This window comes from Lathyrus oleraceus, chromosome 7 (genome assembly GCF_024323335.1).
Source record: "Lathyrus oleraceus cultivar Zhongwan6 chromosome 7, CAAS_Psat_ZW6_1.0, whole genome shotgun sequence".
NCBI classification, from domain to species: domain Eukaryota; kingdom Viridiplantae; phylum Streptophyta; class Magnoliopsida; order Fabales; family Fabaceae; genus Lathyrus; species Lathyrus oleraceus.
This window is the reverse complement of record NC_066585.1, coordinates 291,169,095-291,192,981: the sequence shown is the minus strand read 5'-3', so window position 1 is coordinate 291,192,981 and position 23,887 is coordinate 291,169,095. Positions and strand designations below refer to the sequence as shown.

General features: G+C 33.3%; 11 non-coding genes across 11 annotated transcripts; all 11 read right to left on the bottom strand.

The window, feature by feature from the left end:
* Positions 1-403: 403 nt before the first annotated feature.
* On the bottom strand, positions 404-475 carry TRNAE-UUC (transfer RNA glutamic acid (anticodon UUC)). The gene has a single exon. It is a non-coding gene; the product is annotated as a tRNA-Glu (tRNA).
* Positions 476-1,355: 880 nt separating this feature from the next.
* TRNAE-UUC (transfer RNA glutamic acid (anticodon UUC)) lies at positions 1,356-1,427 on the bottom strand. The gene has a single exon. It is a non-coding gene; the product is annotated as a tRNA-Glu (tRNA).
* Positions 1,428-2,306: 879 nt separating this feature from the next.
* Positions 2,307-2,378, bottom strand: TRNAE-UUC (transfer RNA glutamic acid (anticodon UUC)). Its single transcript has one exon. It is a non-coding gene; the product is annotated as a tRNA-Glu (tRNA).
* Positions 2,379-3,258: 880 nt separating this feature from the next.
* TRNAE-UUC (transfer RNA glutamic acid (anticodon UUC)) lies at positions 3,259-3,330 on the bottom strand. Its single transcript has one exon. It is a non-coding gene; the product is annotated as a tRNA-Glu (tRNA).
* Positions 3,331-5,159: 1,829 nt separating this feature from the next.
* Positions 5,160-5,231, bottom strand: TRNAE-UUC (transfer RNA glutamic acid (anticodon UUC)). The gene has a single exon. It is a non-coding gene; the product is annotated as a tRNA-Glu (tRNA).
* A 1,831-nt stretch (positions 5,232-7,062) lies between these two features.
* Positions 7,063-7,134, bottom strand: TRNAE-UUC (transfer RNA glutamic acid (anticodon UUC)). Its single transcript has one exon. It is a non-coding gene; the product is annotated as a tRNA-Glu (tRNA).
* Positions 7,135-8,012: 878 nt separating this feature from the next.
* Positions 8,013-8,084, bottom strand: TRNAE-UUC (transfer RNA glutamic acid (anticodon UUC)). The gene has a single exon. It is a non-coding gene; the product is annotated as a tRNA-Glu (tRNA).
* Positions 8,085-9,913: 1,829 nt separating this feature from the next.
* On the bottom strand, positions 9,914-9,985 carry TRNAE-UUC (transfer RNA glutamic acid (anticodon UUC)). Its single transcript has one exon. It is a non-coding gene; the product is annotated as a tRNA-Glu (tRNA).
* Positions 9,986-15,240: 5,255 nt separating this feature from the next.
* On the bottom strand, positions 15,241-15,312 carry TRNAE-UUC (transfer RNA glutamic acid (anticodon UUC)). The gene has a single exon. It is a non-coding gene; the product is annotated as a tRNA-Glu (tRNA).
* A 3,445-nt stretch (positions 15,313-18,757) lies between these two features.
* On the bottom strand, positions 18,758-18,829 carry TRNAE-UUC (transfer RNA glutamic acid (anticodon UUC)). The gene has a single exon. It is a non-coding gene; the product is annotated as a tRNA-Glu (tRNA).
* A 785-nt stretch (positions 18,830-19,614) lies between these two features.
* Positions 19,615-19,686, bottom strand: TRNAE-UUC (transfer RNA glutamic acid (anticodon UUC)). The gene has a single exon. It is a non-coding gene; the product is annotated as a tRNA-Glu (tRNA).
* Positions 19,687-23,887: the final 4,201 nt, after the last annotated feature.

The window sequence follows — 23,887 nt, the reverse complement described above, 5'->3', positions numbered from 1 at the left end:
TGACAGCTAGACGACAATGGAGTATTAGTTTTAATTTACAATGCATCAATAATTTGTCTAAATTGATTTCTTCATTATCTTTTGCCTTCGTGAAAGACTCCACAACCTCAAAAGCGGTATGGTTAACATGACTTTCCAACATGCTGATAAAATTAAATTTCAGAAATTAACTTATGGATATAGTGAAATTATATAAAAAAATGTGAGTCTCCTAGGTGAAAGCTAGATATCCTAACCGTTGGAGGACACTGGAGTATTTCTTTTAGTTTACAATGTATCAATGATATATCTAAATTGATTTCGATAGACTTCACAACCTCAAAAGCGATACAATTAAGTTAACTTTCCCACATGCTGGTGAAATTATATACCACATGCCAATGGTGGTATTATATAAAAAATGTTCCATTGCCGGGAATTGAACCCGGGTCTCCTGGGTGAAAGCTAGATATCCTAACCGCTGAACGACAATGGAGAATTCATTTTTAATTTACAATGCATCAATAATTTGTCTAAATTAATTTCTTCATTATCTTTTGCTTTCGTGAAAAACTCCACAACATCAAAAGCGATATAACTAACTTGACTTTCGCATATGCTGATAAAATTAAGTTTCAGAAATTAACCTATGGATATGGTGAAATGATATTTTAAAAAGTGGGTCTTCTAGTTGAAAGCTATATATCTTAACCGTTGGAGGACACTGGAGTATTACTTTTAGTTTACAATGCATCAATGAATTTTCAAAATTGATTTCTTCATTATCTGTTGTCTTTGTGATAGACTCCACAGCCTCAAAAGCGATACAATTAAGTTGACTATTCCATAAAATTAACTTACTAAAGTTTAACTTTCGGATATGGTGGTATTATATAAAAAATGTTCCATTGTCGGGAATCGAACCCAGGTCTTCGGGGACGCCTGATATCCTGACAGCTAGACGACAATGGAGTATTAGTTTTAATTTACAATGCATCAATAATTTGTCTAAATTGATTTCTTCATTATCTTTTGCCTTCGTGAAAGACTCCACAACCTCAAAAGCGATATGGTTAACATGACTTTCCAACATGCTGATAGAATTAAATTTCAGAAATTAACTTATGGATATAGTGAAATTATATAAAAAAATGTGCGTCTCCTAGGTGAAAGCTAAATATCCTAACCGTTGGAGGACACTGGAGTATTTCTTTTAGTTTACAATGTATCAATGATATATCTAAATTGATTTCTTCACTATCTTTTGCCTTTGTGATAGACTCCACAACCTCAAAAGTGATACAATTAAGTTAACTTTCCCACATGCCGGTGAAATTTATATACCACATGCCAATGGTGGTATTATATAAAAAATGTTCCATTGCCGGGAATTGAACCCGGGTCTCCTGGGTGAAAGCCAGATATCCTAACCGCTGGACGACAATGGAGAATTCATTTTCAATTTACAATGCATCAATAATTTGTCTAAATTAATTTCTTCATTATCTTTTGCTTTCGTGAAAAACTCCACAACATCAAAAGCTATATAACTAACTTGACTTTCGCATATGCTGATAAAATTAAGTTTCAGAAATTAACCTATGGATATGGTGAAATGATATTTTAAAAAGTGGGTCTTCTAATTGAAAGCTATATATCCTAACCGTTGGAGGACACTGGAGTATTACTTTTAGTTTACAATGCATCAATGAATTTTCTAAATTGATTTCTTCATTATCTGTTGTCTTTGTGATAGACTCCACAGCCTCAAAAGCGATACAATTAAGTTGACTATTCCATAAAATTAACTTACTAAAGTTTAACTTTCGGATATGGTGGTATTATATAAAAAATGTTCCATTATCGGGAATCGAACCCAGGTCTTCGGGGACGCCTGATATCCTGACAGCTAGACGACAATGGAGTATTAGTTTTAATTTACAATGCATCAATAATTTGTCTAAATTGATTTCTTCATTATCTTTTGCCTTTGTGAAAGACTCCACAACCTCAAAAGCGATATGGTTAACATGACTTTCCAACATGCTGATAAAATTAAATTTCAGAAATTAACTTATGGATATAGTGAAATTATATAAAAAAATGTGCGTCTCCTAGGTGAAAGCTAGATATCCTAACCGTTGGAGGACACTGGAGTATTTCTTTTAGTTTACAATGTATCAATGATATATCTAAATTGATTTCTTCATTATCTTTTGCCTTTGTGATAGACTCCACAACCTCAAAAGCGATTCAATTAAGCTAACTTTCCCACATGACGGTGAAATTATATACCACATGCCAATGGTGGTATTATATAAAAAATGTTCCATTGTCGGGAATTGAACCCGGGTCTCCTGGGTGAAAGCCAGATATCCTAACCGCTGGACGACAATGGAGAATTTATTTTTAATTTACAATGCATCAATAATTTGTCTAAATTAATTTCTTCATTATCTTTTGCTTTCGTGAAAAACTCCACAACATCAAAAGCGATATAACTAACTTGACTTTCGCATATGCTGATAAAATTAAGTTTCAGAAATTAACCTATGGATATGGTGAAATGATATTTTAAAAAGTGGGTCTTCTAGTTGAAAGCTATATATCTTAACCGTTGGAGGACACTGGAGTATTACTTTTAGTTTACAATGCATCAATGAATTTTCTAAATTGATTTCTTCATTATCTGTTGTCTTTGTGATAGACTCCACAGCCTCAAAAGCGATACAATTAAGTTGACTATTCCATAAAATTAACTTACTAAAGTTTAACTTTCGGATATGGTGGTATTATATAAAAAATGTTCCATTGTCGGGAATCGAACCCAGGTCTTCGGGGACGCCTGATATCCTGACAGCTAGACGACAATGGAGTATTAGTTTTAATTTACAATGCATCAATAATTTGTCTAAATTGATTTCTTCATTATCTTTTGCCTTCGTGAAAGACTCCACAACCTCAAAAGCGATATGGTTAACATGACTTTCCAACATGCTGATAAAATTAAATTTCAGAAATTAACTTATGGATATAGTGAAATTATATAAAAAAATGTGCGTCTCCTAGGTGAAAGCTAGATATCCTAACCGTTGGAGGACACTAGAGTATTTCTTTTAGTTTACAATGTATCAATGATATATCTAAATTGATTTCTTCATTATCTTTTGCCTTTGTGATAGACTCCACAACCTCAAAAGTGATACAATTAAGTTAACTTTCCCACATGCCGGTGAAATTTATATACCACATGCCAATGGTGGTATTATATAAAAAATGTTCCATTGCCGGGAATTGAACCCGGGTCTCCTGGGTGAAAGCCAGATATCCTAACCGCTGGACGACAATCGAGAATTCATTTTCAGTTTACAATGCATCAATAATTTGTCTAAATTAATTTCTTCATTATCTTTTGCTTTCGTGAAAAACTCCACAACATCAAAAGCTATATAACTAACTTGACTTTCGCATATGCTGATAAAATTAAGTTTCAGAAATTAACCTATGGATATGGTGAAATGATATTTTAAAAAGTGGGTCTTCTAGTTGAAAGCTATATATCCTAACCGTTGGAGGACACTGGAGTATTACTTTTAGTTTACAATGCATCAATGAATTTTCTAAATTGATTTCTTCATTATCTGTTGTCTTTGTGATAGACTCCACAGCCTCAAAAGCGATACAATTAAGTTGACTATTCCATAAAATTAACTTACTAAAGTTTAACTTTCGGATATGGTGGTATTATATAAAAAATGTTCCATTATCGGGAATCGAACCCAGGTCTTCGGGGACGCCTGATATCCTGACAGCTAGACGACAATGGAGTATTAGTTTTAATTTACAATGCATCAATAATTTGTCTAAATTGATTTCTTCATTATCTTTTGCCTTTGTGAAAGACTCCACAACCTCAAAAGCGATATGGTTAACATGACTTTCCAACATGCTGATAAAATTAAATTTCAGAAATTAACTTATGGATATAGTGAAATTATATAAAAAAATGTGCGTCTCCTAGGTGAAAGCTAGATATCCTAACCGTTGGAGGACACTGGAGTATTTCTTTTAGTTTACAATGTATCAATGATATATCTAAATTGATTTCTTCATTATCTTTTGCCTTTGTGATAGACTCCACAACCTCAAAAGCGATTCAATTAAGCTAACTTTCCCACATGACGGTGAAATTATATACCACATGCCAATGGTGGTATTATATAAAAAATGTTCCATTGTCGAGAATTGAACCCGCGTCTCCTGGGTGAAAGCCAGATATCCTAACCGCTGGACGACAATGGAGAATTTATTTTTAATTTACAATGCATCAATAATTTGTCTAAATTAATTTCTTCATTATCTTTTGCTTTTTTGAAAAACGCCACAACATCGAAAGCGATATAACTAACTTGACTTTCGCATATGCTGATAGAATTAACTTTCAGAAATTAACCTATGGATATGGTGAAATGATATTTTAAAAAGTGGGTCTTCTAGTTGAAAGCTATATATCCTAACCGTTGGAGGACACCGGAGTATTACTTTTAGTTTACAATGCATCAATGAATTTGCTAAATTGATTTCTTCATTATCTGTTGTCTTTGTGATAGACTCCACAGCCTCAAAAGCGATACAATTAAGTTGACTATTCCATAAAATTAACTTACTAAATTTAACTTTCGGATATGGTGGTATTATATAAAAAATGTTCCATTGTCGGGAATCGAACCCAGGTCTTCGGGGACGCCTGATATCCTGACAGCTAGACGACAATGGAGTATTAGTTTTAATTTACAATGCATCAATAATTTGTCTAAATTGATTTCTTCATTATCTTTTGCCTTCGTGAAAGACTCCACAACCTCAAAAGCGATATGGTTAACATGACTTTCCAACATGCTGATAAAATTAAATTTCAGAAATTAACTTATGGATATAGTGAAATTATATAAAAAAATGCGCGTCTCCTAGGTGAAAGCTAGATATCCTAACCGTTGGAGGACACTGGAGTATTTCTTTTAGTTAACAATGTATCAATGATATATCTAAATTGATTTCTTTATTATCTTTTGCCTTTGTGATAGACTCCACAACCTCAAAAGCGATACAATTAAGTTAACTTTCCCACATGACGGTGAAATTATATACCACATGCCAATGGTGGTATTATATAAAAAATGTTCCATTGCTGGGAATTGAACCCGGGTCTCCTGGGTGAAAGCCAGATATCCTAACCGCTGGACGACAATGGAGAATTCATTTTTAATTTACAATGCATCAATAATTTGTCTAAATTAATTTCTTCATTATCTTTTGCTTTCGTGAAAAACTCCACAACATCAAAAGCGATATAACTAACTTGACTTTCGCATATGTTGATAAAATTAAGTTTCAGAAATTAACCTATGGATATGGTAAAATGATATTTTAAAAAGTGGGTCTTCTAGTTGAAAGCTATATATCTTAACCGTTGGAGGACACTGGAGTATTACTTTTAGTTTACAATGCATCAATGAATTTTCTAAATTGATTTCTTCATTATCTGTTGTCTTTGTGATAGACTCCACAGCCTCAAAAGCGATACAATTAAGTTGACTATTCCATAAAATTAACTTACTAAAGTTTAACTTTCGGATATGGTGGTTTTATATAAAAAATGTTCCATTGTCGGGAATCGAACCCAGGTCTTCGGGGACGCCTGATATCCTGACACCTAGACGACAATGGAGTATTAGTTTTAATTTACAATGCATCAATAATTTGTCTAAATTGATTTCTTCATTATCTTTTGCCTTCGTGAAAGACTCCACAACCTCAAAAGCGATATGGTTAACATGACTTTCCAACATGCTGATAAAATTAAATTTCAGAAATTAACTTATGGATATAGTGAAATTATATAAAAAAATGCGCGTCTCCTAGGTGAAAGCTAGATATCCTAACCGTTGGAGGACACTGGAGTATTTCTTTTAGTTTACAATGTATCAATGATATATCTAAATTGATTTCTTTATTATCTTTTGCCTTTGTGATAGACTCCACAACCTCAAAAGCGATACAATTAAGTTAACTTTCCCACATGACGGTGAAATTATATACCACATGCCAATGGTGGTATTATATAAAAAATGTTCCATTGCTGGGAATTGAACCCGGGTCTCCTGGGTGAAAGCTAGATATCCTAACCGCTGGACGACAATGGAGAATTCATTTTTAATTTACAATGCATCAATAATTTGTCTAAATTAATTTCTTCATTATCTTTTGCTTTCGTGAAAAACTCCACAACATCAAAAGCGATATAACTAACTTGACTTTCGCATATGCTGATAAAATTAAGTTTCAGAAATTAACCTATGGATATGGTAAAATGATATTTTAAAAAGTGGGTCTTCTAGTTGAAAGCTATATATCTTAACCGTTGGAGGACACTGGAGTATTACTTTTAGTTTACAATGCATCAATGAATTTTCTAAATTGATTTCTTCATTATCTGTTGTCTTTGTGATAGACTCCACAGCCTCAAAAGCGATACAATTAAGTTGACTATTCCATAAAATTAACTTACTAAAGTTTAACTTTCGGATATGGTGGTATTATATAAAAAATGTTCCATTGTCGGGAATCGAACCCAGGTCTTCGGGGACGCCTGATATCCTGACACCTAGACGACAATGGAGTATTAGTTTTAATTTACAATGCATCAATAATTTGTCTAAATTGATTTCTTCATTATCTTTTGCCTTCGTGAAAGACTCCACAACCTCAAAAGCGATATGGTTAACATGACTTTCCAACATGCTGATAAAATTAAATTTCAGAAATTAACTTATGGATATAGTGAAATTATATAAAAAAATGTGCGTCTCCTAGGTGAAAGCTAGATATCCTAACCGTTGGAGGACACTGGAGTATTTCTTTTAGTTTACAATGTATCAATGATATATCTAAATTGATTTCTTCATTATCTTTTGCCTTTGTGATAGACTCCACAACCTCAAAAGTGATACAATTAAGTTAACTTTCCCACATGCCGGTGAAATTTATATACCACATGCCAATGGTGGTATTATATAAAAAATGTTCCATTGCCGAGAATTGAACCCGGGTCTCCTGGGTGAAAGCCAGATATCCTAACCGCTGGACCACACTGGAGAATTCATTTTCAGTTTACAATGCATCAATAATTTGTCTAAATTAATTTCTTCATTATCTTTTGCTTTCGTGAAAAACTCCACAACATCAAAGCTATATAACTAACTTGACTTTCGCATATGCTGATAAAATTAAGTTTCAGAAATTAACCTATGGATATGGTGAAATGATATTTTAAAAAGTGGGTCTTCTAGTTGAAAGCTATATATCCTAACCGTTGGAGGACACTGGAGTATTACTTTTAGTTTACAATGCATCAATGAATTTTCTAAATTGATTTCTTCATTATCTGTTGTCTTTGTGATAGACTCCACAACCTCAAAAGCGATACAATTAAGTTGACTATTCCATAAAATTAACTTACTAAAGTTTAACTTTCGGATATGGTGGTATTATATAAAAAATGTTCCATTATCGGGAATCGAACCCAGGTCTTCGGGGACGCCTGATATCCTGACAGCTAGACGAGAATGGAGTATTAGTTTTAATTTACAATGCATCAATAATTTGTCTAAATTGATTTCTTCATTATCTTTTGCCTTTGTGAAAGACTCCACAACCTCAAAAGCGATATGGTTAACATGACTTTCCAACATGCTGATAAAATTAAATTTCAGAAATTAACTTATGGATATAGTGAAATTATATAAAAAAATGTGCGTCTCCTAGGTGAAAGCTAGATATCCTAACCGTTGGAGGACACTGGAGTATTTCTTTTAGTTTACAATGTATCAATGATATATCTAAATTGATTTCTTCATTATCTTTTGCCTTTGTGATAGACTCCACAACCTCAAAAGCGATTCAATTAAGCTAACTTTCCCACATGACGGTGAAATTATATACCACATGCCAATGGTGGTATTATATAAAAAATGTTCCATTGCCGGGAATTGAACCCGAGTCTCCTGGGTGAAAGCCAGATATCCTAACCGCTGGACGACAATGGAGAATTTATTTTTAATTTACAATGCATCAATAATTTGTCTAAATTAATTTCTTCATTATCTTTTGCTTTTTTGGAAAACGCCACAACATCGAAAGCGATATAACTAACTTGACTTTCGCATATGCTGATAGAATTAACTTTCAGAAATTAACCTATGGATATGGTGAAATGATATTTTAAAAAGTGGGTCTTCTAGTTGAAAGCTATATATCCTAACCGTTTGAGGACACCGGAGTATTACTTTTAGTTTACAATGCATCAATGAATTTTCTAAATTGATTTCTTCATTATCTGTTGTCTTTGTGATAGACTCCACAGCCTCAAAAGCGATACAATTAAGTTGACTATTCCATAAAGTTAACTTACTAAATTTAACTTTCGGATATGGTGGTATTATATAAAAAATGTTCCATTGTCGGTAATCGAACTCAGGTCTTCGCGGACGCCTGATATCCTGACAGCTAGACGACAATGGAGTATTAGTTTTAATTTACAATGCATCAATAATTTGTCTAAATTGATTTCTTCATTATCTTTTGCCTTCATGAAAGACTCCACAACCTCAAAAGCGATATGGTTAACATGACTTTCCAACATGCTGATAAAATTATATTTCAGAAATTAACTTATGGATATAGTGAAATTATATAAAAAAATGTGAGTCTCCTAGGTGAAAGCTAGATATCCTAACCGTTGGAGGACACTGGAGTATTTCTTTTAGTTTACAATGTATCAATGATATATCTAAATTGATTTCTTCATTATCTTTTGCCTTTGTGATAGACTTCACAACCTCAAAAGCGATACAATTAAGTTAACTTTCCCACATGTCGGTGAAATTATATAACACATGCCAATGGTGGTATTATATAAAAAATGTTCCATTGCCGGGAATTAAACCCGGTTCTCCTGGGTGAAAGCCTGATATCCTAACCGTTGGACGACAATGGAGAATTCATTTTTAATTTACAATGCATCAATAATTTGCCTAAATTAATTTCTTCATTATCTTTTGCTTTCGTGAAAAACTCCACAACATCAAAAGCGATATAACTAACTTGACTTTCGCATATGCTGATAAAATTAAGTTTCAGAAATTAACCTATGGATATGGTGAAATGATATTTTAAAAAGTGGGTCTTCTATTTGAAAGCTATATATCCTAACCGTTGGAGGACACTGGAGTATTACTTTTAGTTTACAATGCATCAATGAATTTTCTAAATTGATTTCTTCATTATCTGTTGTCTTTGTGATAGACTCCACAGCCTCAAAAGCGATACAATTAAGTTGACTATTCCATAAAATTAACTTACTAAAGTTTAACATTCGGATATGGTGGTATTATATAAAAAATGTTCCATTGTCGGGAATCGAACCCAGGTCTTCGGGGACGCCTGATATCCTGACAGCTAGACGACAATGGAGTATTAGTTTTAATTTACAATGCATCAATAATTTGCCTAAATTGATTTCTTCATTATCTTTTGCCTTCGTGAAAGACTCCACAACCTCAAAAGCGATATGGTTAACATGACTTTCCAACATGCTGATAAAATTAAATTTCAGAAATTAACTTATGGATATAGTGAAATTATATAAAAAAATGTGCGTCTCCTAGGTGAAAGCTAGATATCCTAACCGTTGGAGGACACTGGAGTATTTCTTTTAGTTTACAATGTATCAATGATATATCTAAATTGATTTCTTCATTATCTTTTGCCTTTGTGATAGACTCCACAACCTCAAAAGCGATACAATTAAGTTAACTTTCCCACATGACGGTGAAATTATATACCACATGCCAATGGTGGTATTATATAAAAAATGTTCCATTGCCGGGAATTAAACCCGGGTCTCCTGGGTGAAAGCCAGATATCCTAACCGCTGGACGACAATGGAGAATTTATTTTTAATTTACAATGCATCAATAATTTGTCTAAATTAATTTCTTCATTATCTTTTGCTTTCGTGAAAAACGCCACAACATCTAAAGCTATATAACAAACTTGACTTTCGCATATGCTGATAAAATTAACTTTCAGAAATTAACCTATGGATATGGTGAAATGATATTTTAAAAAGTGGGTCTTCTAGTTGAAAGCTATATATCCTAACCGTTGGAGGACACCGGAGTATTACTTTTAGTTTACAATGCATCAATGAATTTTCTAAATTGATTTCTTCATTATCTGTTGTCTTTGTGATAGACTCCACAGCCTCAAAAGCGATACAATTAAGTTGACTATTCCATAAAATTAACTTACTAAAGTTTAACTTTCGGATATGGTGGTATTATATAAAAAATGTTCCATTGTCGGGAATCGAACCCAAGTCTTCGGGGACGCCTGATATCCTGACAGCTAGACGACAATGGAGTATTAGTTTTAATTTACAATGCATCAATAATTTGTCTAAATTGATTTCTTCATTATCTTTTGCCTTCGTGAAAGACTCCACAACCTCAAAAGCGATATGGTTAACATGACTTTCCAACATGCTGATAAAATTAAATTTCAGAAATTAACTTATGGATATTGTGAAATTATATAAAAAAATGTGAGTCTCGTAGGTGAAAGCTAGATATCCTAACCGTTGGAGGACACAAGCGATACAATTAAGTTAACTTTCCCACATGCCGGTGAAATTATATACCACATGCCAATGGTGGTATTATATAAAAAATGTTTCGTTGCCAGGAATTGTACCCGGGTCTCCTGGGTGAAAGCGAGATATCCTAACCGCTGGACGACAATGGAGAATTAATTTTTAATTTACAATGCATCAATAATTTGTCTAAATTAATTTCTTCATTATCTTTTGATTTCGTGAAAGACTCCACAACCTCAAAAGCGATATAACTAACTTGACTTTCGCATATGCTGATAAAATTAACTTTCAGAAATTAACCTATGGATATGGTGAAATGATATTTGAAAAATTGGGTCTTCTAGTTGAAAGCTATATATCCTAACCTTTGGAGGACACTGGAGTATTACTTTTAGTTTACAATGCATCAATGAATTTTCTAAATTGATTTCGTCATTATCTGTTGTCTTTGTGATAGACTCCACAGCCTCAAAAGCGATACAATTAAGTTGACTATTCCATAAAATTAACTTACTAAATTTAACTTTCGGATATGGTGGTATTATATAAAAAATGTTCCATTGTCGGGAATCGAACCCAGGTCTTCGGGGACGCCTGATATCCTGACAGCTAGACGACAATGGAGTATTAGTTTTAATTTACAATGCATCAATAATTTGTCTAAATTGATTTCTTCATTATCTTTTGCCTTCGTGAAAGACTCCACAACCTCAAAAGCGATATGGTTAACATGACTTTCCAACATGCTGATAAAATTAAATTTCAGAAATTAACTTATGGATATTGTGAAATTATATAAAAAAATGTGAGTCTCCTAGGTGAAAGCTAGATATCCTAACCGTTGGAGGACACAAGCGATACAATTAAGTTAACTTTCCAACATGCCGGTGAAATTATATACCACATGCCAATGGTGGTATTATATAAAAAATGTTCCATTGCCGGGAATTGTACCCGGGTCTCCATGGGTGAAAGCCAGATATCCTAACCGCTGGACGACAATGGAGAATTCATTTTTAATTTACAATGCATCAATAATTTGTCTAAATTAATTTCTTCATTATCTTTTGCTTTCGTGAAAAACTCCACAACATCAAAAGCGATATAACTAACTTGACTTTCGCATATGCTGATAAAATTAACTTTCAGAAATTAACCTATGGATATGGTGAAATGATATTTTAAAAAGTGGGTCTTCTAGTTGAAAGCTATATATCCTAACCGTTGGAGGACACCGGAGTATTACTTTTAGTTTACAATGCATCAATGAATTTTCTAAATTGATTTCTTCATTATCTGTTGTCTTTGTGATAGACTCCACAGCCTCAAAAGCGATATAATTAAGTTGACTATTCCATAAAATTAACTTACTAAAGTTTAACTTTCGGATATGGTGGTATTATATAAAAAATGTTCCATTGTCGGGAATCGAACCCAAGTCTTCGGGGACGCCTGATATCCTGACAGCTAGACGACAATGGAGTATTAGTTTTAATTTACAATGCATCAATAATTTGTCTAAATTGATTTCTTCATTATCTTTTTCCTTCGTGAAAGACTCCACAACCTCAAAAGCGATATGGTTAACATGACTTTCCAACATGCTGATAAAATTAAATTTCAGAAATTAACTTATGGATATTGTGAAATTATATAAAAAAATGTGAGTCTCCTAGGTGAAAGCTAGATATCCTAACCGTTGGAGGACACAAGCGATACAATTAAGTTAACTTTCCCACATGCCGGTGAAATTATATACCACATGCCAATGGTGGTATTATATAAAAAATGTTTCGTTGCCAGGAATTGTACCCGGGTCTCCTGGGTGAAAGCGAGATATCCTAACCGCTGGACGACAATGGAGAATTAATTTTAATTTACAATGCATCAATAATTTGTCTAAATTAATTTCTTCATTATCTTTTGATTTCGTGAAAGACTCCACAACCTCAAAAGCGATATAACTAACTTGACTTTCGCATATGCTGATAAAATTAACTTTCAGAAATTAACCTATGGATATGGTGAAATGATATTTGAAAATTGGGTCTTCTAGTTGAAAGCTATATATCCTAACCTTTGGAGGACACTGGAGTATTACTTTTAGTTTACAATGCATCAATGAATTTTCTAAATTGATTTCGTCATTATCTGTTGTCTTTGTGATAGACTCCACAGCCTCAAAAGCGATACAATTAAGTTGACTATTCCATAAAATTAACTTACTAAATTTAACTTTCGGATATGGTGGTATTATATAAAAAATGTTCCATTGTCGGGAATCGAACCCAGGTCTTCGGGGACGCCTGATATCCTGACAGCTAGACGACAATGGAGTATTAGTTTTAATTTACAATGCATCAATAATTTGTCTAAATTGATTTCTTCATTATCTTTTGCCTTCGTGAAAGACTCCACAACCTCAAAAGCGATATGGTTAACATGACTTTCCAACATGCTGATAAAATTAAATTTCATAAATTAACTTATGGATATTGTGAAATTATATAAAAAAATGTGAGTCTCCTAGGTGAAAGCTAGATATCCTAACCGTTGGAGGACACAAGCGATACAATTAAGTTAACTTTCCAACATGCCGGTGAAATTATATACCACATGCCAATGGTGGTATTATATAAAAAATGTTCCATTGCCGGGAATTGTACCCGGGTCTCCATGGGTGAAAGCCAGATATCCTAACCGCTGGACGACAATGGAGAATTCATTTTTAATTTACAATGCATCAATAATTTGTCTAAATTAATTTCTTCATTATCTTTTGCTTTCGTGAAAAACTCCACAACATCAAAAGCGATATAACTAACTTGACTTTCGCATATGCTGATAAAATTAAGTTTCAGAAATTAACCTATGGATATGGTGAAATGATATTTTAAAAAGTGGGTCTTCTAGTTGAAAGCTATATATCCTAACCGTTGGAGGACACTGGAGTATTACTTTTAGTTTACAATGCATCAATGAATTTTCTAAATTGATTTCTTCATTATCTGTTGTCTTTGTGATAGACTCCACAGCCTCAAAAGCGATACAATTAAGTTGACTATTCCATAAAATTAACTTACTAAATTTTAACTTTCGGATATGGTGGTATTATATAAAAAATGTTCCATTGTCGGGAATCGAACCCAGGTCTTCGGGGACGCCTGATATCCTGACAGCTAGACGACAATGGAGTATTAGTTTTAATTTACAATGCATCAATAATTTGTCTAAATTGATTTCTTCATTATCTTTTGCCTTCGTGAAAGACTGCACAATCTCAAAAGCGATATGGTTAACATGACTTTCCAACATGCTGATAAAATTAAATTTCAGAAATTAACTTATGGATATAGTGAAATTACATAAAAAAATGTGCGTCTCCTAGGTGAAAGCTAGATATCCTAACCGTTGGAGGACACTGGAGAATTTCTTTTAGTTTACAATGTATCAATGATATATCTAAATTGATTTCTTCATTATCTTTTGCCTTTGTGATAGACTCCACAACCTCAAAAGCGATTCAATTAAGTTAACTGTCCAACATGACGGTGAAATTATATACCACATGCCAATGGTGGTATTATATAAAAAATGTTCCATTGCTGGGAATTGAACCCAGGTCTCCTCGGTGAAAGTCAGATATCCTAACCGCTGGATGACAATGGAGAATTTATTTTTAATTTACAATGCATCAATAATTTGTCTAAATTAATTTCTTCATTATCTTTTGCTTTCGTGAAAAACGCCACAACATCAAAAGCGATATAACTAACTTGACTTTCGCATATGCTGATAGAATTAACTTTCAGAAATTAACCTATGGATATGGTGAAATGATATTTTAAAAAGTGGGTCTTCTAGTTGAAAGCTATATATCCTAACCGTTGGAGGACACCGGAGTATTACTTTTAGTTTACAATGCATCAATGAATTTTCTAAATTGATTTCTTCATTATCTGTTGTCTTTGTGATAGACTCCACAGCCTCAAAAGCGATACAATTAAGTTGACTATTCCATAAAATTAACTTACTAAATTTAACTTTCGGATATGGTGGTATTATATAAAAAATGTTCCATTGTCGGTAATCGAACTCAGGTCTTCGCGGACGCCTGATATCCTGACAGCTAGACGACAATGGAGTATTAGTTTTAATTTACAATGCATCAATAATTTGTCTAAATTGATTTCTTCATTATCTTTTGCCTTCATGAAAGACTCCACAACCTCAAAAGCGATATGGTTAACATGACTTTCCAACATGCTGATAAAATTATATTTCAGAAATTAACTTATGGATATAGTGAAATTATATAAAAAAATGTGAGTCTCCTAGGTGAAAGCTAGATATCCTAACCGTTGGAGGACACTAGAGTATTTCTTTTAGTTTACAATGTATCAATGATATATCTAAATTGATTTCTTCATTATCTTTTGCCTTTGTGATAGACTCCACAACCTCAAAAGCGATACAATTAGGTTAACTTTCCCACATGACGGTGAAATTATATACCACATGCCAATGGTGGTATTATATAAAAAATGTTCCATTGCCGGGAATTAAACCCGGGTCTCCTGGGTGAAAGCCAGATATCCTAACCGCTGGACGACAATGGAGAATTTATTTTTAATTTACAATGCATCAATAATTTGTCTAAATTAATTTCTTCATTATCTTTTGCTTTCGTGAAAAACGCCACAACATCTAAAGCTATATAACTAACTTGACTTTCGCATATGCTGATAAAATTAACTTTCAGAAATTAACCTATGGATATGGTGAAATGATATTTTAAAAAGTGGGTCTTCTAGTTGAAAGCTATATATCCTAACCGTTGGAGGACACCGGAGTATTACTTTTAGTTTACAATGCATCAATGAATTTTCTAAATTGATTTCTTCATTATCTGTTGTCTTTGTGATAGACTCCACAGCCTCAAAAGCGATACAATTAAGTTGACTATTCCATAAAATTAACTTACTAAAGTTTAACTTTCGGATATGGTGGTATTATATAAAAATGTTCCATTGTCGGGAATCGAACCCAAGTCTTCGGGGACGCCTGATATCCTGACAGCTAGACGACAATGGAGTATTAGTTTTAATTTACAATGCATCAATAATTTGTCTAAATTGATTTCTTCATTATCTTTTGCCTTCGTGAAAGACTCCACAACCTCAAAAGCGATATGGTTAACATGACTTTCCAACATGCTGATAAAATTAAATTTCAGAAATTAACTTATGGATATTGTGAAATTATATAAAAAAATGTGAGTCTCCTAGGTGAAAGCTAGATATCCTAACCGTTGGAGGACACAAGCGATACAATTAAGTTAACTTTCCCACATGCCGGTGAAATTATATACCACATGCCAATGGTGGTATTATATAAAAAATGTTTCGTTGCCAGGAATTGTACCCGGGTCTCCTGGGTGAAAGCGAGATATCCTAACCGCTGGACGACAATGGAGAATTAATTTTTAATTTACAATGCATCAATAATTTGTCTAAATTAATTTCTTCATTATCTTTTGATATCGTGAAAGACTCCACAACCTCAAAAGCGATATAACTAACTTGACTTTGGCATATGCTGATAAAATTAACTTTCAGAAATTAACCTATGGATATGGTGAAATGATATTTGAAAAATTGGGTCTTCTAGTTGAAAGCTATATATCCTAACCTTTGGAGGACACTGGAGTATTACTTTTAGTTTACAATGCATCAATGAATTTTCTAAATTGATTTCGTCATTATCTGTTGTCTTTGTGATAGACTCCACAGCCTCAAAAGCGATACAATTAAGTTGACTATTCCATAAAATTAACTTACTAAATTTAACTTTCGGATATGGTGGTATTATGTAAAAAATGTTCCATTGTCGGGAATCGAACCCAGGTCTTCGGGGACGCCTGATATCTTGACAACTAGACGACAATGGAGTATTAGTTTTAATTTACAATGCCTCAATAATTTGTCTAAATTGATTTCTTCATTATCTTTTGCCTTCGTGAAAGACTCCACAACCTCAAAAGCGATATGGTTAACATGACTTTCCAACATGCTGATAAAATTAAATTTCAGAAATTAACTTATGGATATTGTGAAATTATATAAAAAAATGTGAGTCTCCTAGGTGAAAGCTAGATATCCTAACCGTTGGAGGACACAAGCGATACAATTAAGTTAACTTTCCAACATGCCGGTGAAATTATATTCCACATGCCAATGGTGGTATTATATAAAAAATGTTCCACTGCCGGGAATTGTACCCGGGTCTCCATGGGTGAAAGCCAGATATCCTAACCGCTGGACGACAATGGAGAATTATTTTTTAATTTACAATGCATCAATAATTTGTCTAAATTAATTTCTTCATTATCTTTTGATTTCGTGAAAGACTCCACAACCTCAAAAGCGATATAACTAACTTGACTTTCGCATATGCTGATAAAATAAACTTTCAGAAATTAACCTATGGATATGGTGAAATGATATTTGAAAAATTGGGTCTTCTAGTTGAAAGCTATATATCCTAACCTTTGGAGGACACTGGAGTATTACTTTTAGTTTACAATGCATCAATGAATTTTCTAAATTGATTTCGTCATTATCTGTTGTCTTTATGATAGACTCCACAGCCTCAAAAGCGATACAATTAAGTTGACTATTCCATAAAATTAACTTACTAAATTTAACTTTCGGATATGGTGGTATTATATAAAAAATGTTCCATTGTCGGGAATCGAACCCAGGTCTTCGGGGACGCCTGATATCCTGACAGCTAGACGACAATGGAGTATTAGTTTTAATTTACAATGCATCAATAATTTGTCTAAATTGATTTCTTCATTATCTTTTGCCTTCGTGAAAGACTCCACAACCTCAAAAGCGATATGGTTAACATGACTTTCCAACATGCTGATAAAATTAAATTTCAGTAATTAACTTATGGATATTGTGAAACTATATAAAAAAATGTGAGTCTCCTAGGTGAAAGCTAGATATCCTAACAGTTGGAGGACACAAGCGATACAATTAAGTTAACTTTCCCACATGCCGGTGAAATTATATACCACATGCCAATGGTGGTATTATATAAAAAATGTTCCATTGTCGGGAATTGTACCCGGGTCTCCTGGGTGAAAGCCAGATATCCTAACCGCTGGACGACAATGGAGAATTAATTTTTAATTTACATTGCATCAATAATTTGTCTAAATTAATTTCTTCATTATCTTTTAATTTCGTGAAAGACTCCACAACCTCAAAAGCGATATAACTAACTTGACTTTCGCATATGCTGATAAAATAAACTTTCAGAAATTACCCTATGGATATGGTGAAATGATATTTGAAAAATTGGGTCTTCTAGTTGAAAGCTATATATCCTAACCTTTGGAGGACACTGGAGTATTACTTTTAGTTTACAATGCATCAATGAATTTTCTAAATTGATTTCGTCATTATCTTCTCTCTTTGTGATAGACTCCACAGCCTCAAAAGCGATACAATTAAGTTGACTATTCCATAAAATTAACTTACTAAATTTAACTTTCGGATATGGTGGTATTATATAAAAAATGTTCCATTGTCGGGAATCAAACCCAGGTCTTCGGGGACGCCTGATATCCTGACAGCTAGACGACAATGGAGTATTAGTTTTAATTTACAATGCATCTATAATTTGTCTAAATTGATTTCTTCATTATCTTTTGCCTTCGTGAAAGACTCCACAACCTCAAAAGCGATATGGTTAACATGACTTTCCAACATGCTGATAAAATTAAATTTCAGAAATTAACTTATGGATATAGTGAAATTATATAAAAAATGTGAGTCTCCTAGGTGAAAGCTAGATATCCTAACCGTTGGAGGACACTGGAGTATTTCTTTTAGTTTACAATGTATCAATGATATATTTAAATTGATTTCTTCATTATCTTTTGCCTTTGTGATAGACTTCACAACCTCAAAAGCGATACAATTAAGTAACTTTCCCACATGCCGGTGAAATTATATACCGCATGCCAATGGTGGTATTATATAAAAAATGTTCCATTGCCGGGAATTGAACACGGGTCTCCTGGGTGAAAGCCAGATATCCTAACCGCTAGACGACAATGGAGAATTCATTTTTAATTTACAATGCATCAATAATTTGTCTAAATTAATTTCTTCATTATCTTTTGCTTTCGTGAAAAACTCCACAACATCAAAAGCGATATAACTAACTTGACTTTCGCATATGCTGATAAAATTAAGTTTCAGAAATTAACCTATGGATATGGTGAAATGATATTTGAAAAAGTGGGTCTTCTAGTTGAAAGCTATATATCCTAACCGTTGGAGGACACTGGAGTATTACTTTTAGTTTACAATGCATCAATGAATTTTCTAAATTGATTTCTTCATTATCTGTTGTCTTTGTGATAGACTCCACAGCCTCAAAAGCGATACAATTAAGTTGACTATTCCATAAAATTAACTTACTAAAGTTTAACTTTCGGATATGGTGGTATTATATAAAAAATGTTCCATTGTCGGGAATCGAACCCAGGTCTTCGGGGACGCCTGATATCCTGACAGCTAGACGACAATGGAGTATTAGTTTTGATTTACAATGCATCAATAATTTGCCTAAATTGATTTCTTCATTATCTTTTGCCTTCGTGAAAGACTCCACAACCTCAAAAGCGATATGGTTAACATGACTTTCCAACATGCTGATAAAATTAAATTTCAGAAATTAACTTATGGATATTGTGAGATTATATAAAAAAATGTGAGTCTCCTAGGTGAAAGCTAAATATCCTAACAGTTGGAGGACACAAGCGATACAATTAAGTTCACTTTCCCACATGCCGGTGAAATTATATACCACATGCCAATGGTGGTATTATATAAAAAATGTTCCATTGCCGGGAATTGAACCCGGGTCTCCTGGGTGAAAGCCAGATATCCTAACCGCTGGACGACAATGGAGAATTTATTTTTAATTTACAATGCATCAATAATTTGTCTAAATTAATTTCTTCATTATCTTTTGCTTTCGTGAAAGACTCAACAACCTCAAAAGCGATATAACTAACTTGACTTTCGCATATGCTGATAAAATTAACTTTCAGAAATTAACCTATGGATATGGTGAAATTGATATTTGAAAAATTGGGTCTTCTAGTTGAAAGCTATATATCCTAACCTTTGGAGGACACTGGAGTATTACTTTGTGTTTACAATGCATCAATGAATTTTCTAAATTGATTTCGTCATTATCTGTTGTCTTTGTGATAGACTCCACAGCTTCAAAAGCGATACAATTAAGTTGACTATTCCATAAAATTAACTTACTAAAGTTTAACTTTCGGATATGGTGGTATTATATAAAAAATGTTCCATTGTCGGGAATCGAACCCAAGTATTCGGGGACGCCTGATATCCTGACAGCTAGACGACAATGGAGTATTAATTTTAATTTATAATGCATCAATAATTTGTCTAAATTGATTTCTTCATTATCTTTTGCCTTCGTGAAAGACTCCACAACCTCAAAAGCGATATGGTTAACATGACTTTTCAACATGCTGATAAAATTAAATTTCAGAAATTAAGTTATGGATATAGTGAAATTATATAAAAAAATGTGAGTCTCCTAGGTGAAAGCTAGATATCCTAACCGTTGGAGGACACTGGAGTATTTCTTTTAGTTTACAATGTATCAATGATTTATCTAAATTGATTTCTTCATTATCTTTTGGCTTTGTGATAGACTTCACAACCTCAAAAGCGATACATTTAAGATGACTATACCACATGCCAGTAAAATTAACTTTTTGAAGTTAACTTCCGGAAATGGTGGTATTATATATAAAATGTTCCATTGTCGGGAATTGAACCCGGGTCACCTGGGCGAAAGCCAGATATCCTAAACGCCGGACGACAATGGAGTGTTTTTTTTACTTTACAGTGCATCAATAATTTGTCTAAATTTATTTCTTCATTATCTTTTTCCTTCGTGAAAAACTCCACAACCTCAAAAGTGATATAATTAACATGACTTTCGCATATGCTGATAAAATTAACTTTCAAAAATTAACTTATGGATATGGTGAAATTATATTTAAAAAAGTGGGTCTTCTGGGTGAAAGCTATATATCCTAACCGCTGGAAGACACTAGAGTATTTCTTTTAGTTTATAATGCATCATTATCTCTTGCCTTTGTGATAAACTCAACAACCTCAAAAGCGATACAATTAAGTTGACTATTCCATAAAATTAACTTTCTGAAGTTTAACTTTCGGATATGGTGGTATTATATAAAAAATGTTCCATTGTCGGGAATCGAACCCTGCCGGGTCTTCGGGGATGCCAGATATCCTTGCAGATGGACGACAATGGAGTATTAGTTTTAATCTACAATGCATTAATAATTTCTCTAAATTGATTTCTTCATTATCTTTTGCCTTCGTGAAAGACTCCACAACCTCAAAAGCGATATTGTTAACTTGATTTTCCAACATGCCAGTAAAATTAAATTTTAGAAATTAACTTATAGATATAGTGAAATTATATAAAAAAATGTGAGTCTCCTAGGTGAAGCTAGATATCCTAACCGTTGGAGGACACTGGAGTATTTCTGTTAGTTTACAATGTATCAATGATTTATCTATATTAATTTCTTCATTATCTTTTGCCTTTGTGATAGACTGCACAACCTCAAAAGCGATACAATTGAGTTAACTTTCCCACATGCCGGTGAAATTATATAAAAAAATGTGGGTCTCCTGGTTGAAAGCTAGATATCCTAACCGCTGGTGGACATTGGAGTATTTCTTCTAGTTTACAATGCATCAATAAGTTTTTTTAAATTGATTTCTTCATTATCTTTTGCCTTTGTGATAGACTCCACAACCTCAAAAGCGATAGAATTAAGTTAACTTTCCCACATGCCGGTGAAATTATACAAAAAATGTGGGTCTCGTGGGTGAAAGCTAGATATCCTACCCGCAGGAGGACATTGGAGTATTTCTTTTAGTTTACAAAGCATCAATAATTTTTTTAAATTGATTTCTTCATTATCTTTTGTCTTTGTGATAGACTCCACAACCTCAAAAGCGATACATTTAAGATGACTATACCACATGCCAATAAAATTAACTTTTTGAAGTTAACTTCCAGATATGGTGGTATTATATATAAAATGTTCCATTGTTGGGAATTGAACCCGGGTCACCTGGGCGAAAGCCCGATATCCTAAATGCTGGACGACAATGGAGGGTTTTTTTTACTTTACAGTGCATCAATAATTTGTCTAAATTGATTTCTTCATTATCTTTTGCCTTCGTGAAAAACTCCACAACCTCAAAAGCGATATAATTAACATGACTTTCGCATATGCTGATAAAATTAACTTTCAAAAATTAACTTATGGATATGGTGAAATTATATTTAAAAAAGTGGGTCTTCTGGGTGAAAGCTATATATCCTAACCGCTGGAGGACACTGGAGTGTTTCTTTTAGTTTATGATGCGTCATTATCTCTTGTCTTTGTGATAGACTCCACAGCCTCAAAAGCGATACAATTAAGTTTACTATTCCATAAAATTAACTTTATGAAGTTTAACTTTCAGATATGGTGGTATTATATAAGAAATGTTCCATTGTCGGGAATCGAACCCGGGTCTTCGGGGACGCCAGATATCCTTGCAGATGGCCCACAATGGAGTATTAATTTTAATTTACAATGCATTAATAATTTCTCTAAATTGATTTCTTCATTATCTTTTGCCTTCGTAAAAGACTCCACAACCTCAAAAGAGATATGGTTTACTTGATTTTCCAACATGCCGATAAAATTAAATTATAGAAATTAACTGATAGATATAGTGAAATTATATAAAAAATGTGAGTCTCCTAGGTGAAAGCTAGATATCCTAACCGTTGGAGGACATTGAAGTATTTCTTTTAGTTTACAATGTATCAATGATTAATCTAACTTGATTTCTTCATTATCTTTTGCCTTTGTGATAGACTCCACAACCTCAAAAGCGATACAATTAAGTTAACTTTCCCACATGCCGGTGAAATTATATAAAAAATTGGGGTCTCCTGGTTGAAAGCTAGATATCCTAAGCGCTAGAGGACATTGGAGTATTTCTTTTAGTTTACAATGCATCAATAATTTTTTTAAATTCATTTCTTCATTATCTTTTGCCTTTGTGATAGACTCCACAACCTCAAAAGCGATACAATTAAGTTAACTTTCCCACATGCCGGTGAAATTATACAAAAAATGTGGGTTTCCTGGTTGAAAGCTAGATATCCTAACCGCTAGAGGACATTGGAGTATTTCTTTTAGTTTACAAAGCATCAAAAAAATTTTAAATTGATTTCTTCATTATCTTTTGCCTTTGTGATAGACTCCACAACCTCAAAAGCGATACTTTTGAGATGCCTATACCACATGCCAATAAAATTAACTTTTTGAAGTTAACTTCAAGATATGGTGGTATTATATATAAAATGTTCCATTGTCGGGAATTGAACCCGGGTCACCTGGGCGAAAGCCAGATATCCTAAACGTTGGACGACAATGGAGTGTTATTTTTACTTTACAGTGCATCAATAATTTGTCTAAATTGATTTCTTCATTATCTTTTGCCATCATGAAACACTCCACAACCTCAAAAGCGATATAATTAAGTGGGTCTTCTGGGTGAAAGCTATATATCCTAATCGCGGGAGGACACTAGAGTATTTCTTTTAGTTTATAATGCGTCATTATCTCTTGCCTTTGTGATAGACTCCACAACCTCAAAAGCGATACATTCAAGATGCGTATACCACCGCCAATGGTGGTATTATATATAAAATGTTCCATTGCCGGAATTGAACCCGGGTCTCCCCGGTGAAAGCCAAACATCCTAACCGCTGGACGACAATGGAGAATTTATTTTTAATTTACAATGCATCAATAATTTGTCTAAGTTAATTTCTTCATTATCTTTTGCTTTCGTGAAAGACTCCACAACCTCAAAAGTGATATAATTAACTTGACTTTCGCATATGCTGATAAAATTAACTTTCAGAAATTAACCTATGGATATGGTGAAATTATATTTTAAAAAGTGGGTCTTCTAAGTGAAAGCTATATATCCTAACCGTTGGAGGACACTGGAGTATTAC